Source organism: Olea europaea, unplaced genomic scaffold (genome assembly GCF_002742605.1).
Source record: "Olea europaea var. sylvestris unplaced genomic scaffold, O_europaea_v1 scaffold221, whole genome shotgun sequence".
Lineage (NCBI taxonomy): Eukaryota > Viridiplantae > Streptophyta > Magnoliopsida > Lamiales > Oleaceae > Olea > Olea europaea.
Window position 1 is genome coordinate 280,458 of NW_019240124.1, and position 967 is coordinate 281,424.

Below are 967 nucleotides of genomic sequence, written 5' to 3' on the forward strand. Positions count from 1 at the left end.
TTATTTTAAACCTCTCTTCTTCTTCAAAAGAAAAATCCAAATTGAATACAGAAACAGTCCTTCTGGAAAAAGTTTGCATGCAAAGTATCCAATTCAAATGATCAGTCACCGAAAATATAACTCAACTTTTAAATATAATCAAAAATTTTATCCACTCAATTGGAAAAATAAAACCTTTTTGGTGGACCACCATGCTTATAATGATGATACCGGTGATCAGCATAACCGCTTTATCCACTCTTCCCCAATCACTCTGGGTCCCTTCTGTGACTCCTGATTAATCACGATCTTGTCATATTTAACACACCTGTATAAAATCCCAGAAACAACATTACCCACTATGGTTAATCTTCACTTCGCCGTTATGCTGATTTCGCTTGTGATGGTTGTTGCCACCCGCACCACCGTTGCTCCATTTTTCGCCATCGGCCCTCGAACTTGGATTCTTAATTGTGGACCAACGGCGGAGGGGGGGACCGGGCGTAGGATTGGAGGCGCGGCAATTGGTACGGGGAGGCTAGGAGAGAGTGACGGGTGGCGGAAGGAGGTGGAGGAACGTGTGAATGTGGCGTTAGTATATTTAAATGGGTAATTGACGCAGAAAGTCCTATAGCTTTTATGTGTTGACATTTTTACTCCTATCTTCCACCTTTTCTTGTTACTGAACGTCTTTTTCACCAATTTTAGATAATTTTACCCTTCATTCAAATAAAACAAAAGGAAAGAAAATCAAACAGCAATAACAAATTGCAACCATAGCCCTCAATTTTTTTAAAAATTATAAATAAGTCACAAATATATAAAAAATTTTAATGATACGAGTTTTTCCTCTGGAATGAATGCCCCCTTATTAAGATCTGGTCTTAGGTGGTTCGTCCACGTCAAGCGACGACTTTTTCCATACCGAGGCAGCCTCGAGTGCTTCTGGACTGCATTCCAGTCCCCTTCTCCATGCTTGACAACATAC

The 967-nt window shown here is 40.2% G+C and overlaps 1 long non-coding RNA gene across 1 annotated transcript in view; it reads right to left on the reverse strand.

Annotated features, from left to right (window-relative positions):
- Nucleotides 1-675, reverse strand: part of LOC111380795 — a 3,245-nt gene extending 2,570 nt beyond the window's left edge. The window contains exon 1 of the long non-coding RNA XR_002700242.1: nt 175-675. This is a non-coding gene — a long non-coding RNA (uncharacterized LOC111380795). The remainder of the gene's footprint in view (nt 1-174) is intronic.
- Nucleotides 676-967: the final 292 nt, after the last annotated feature.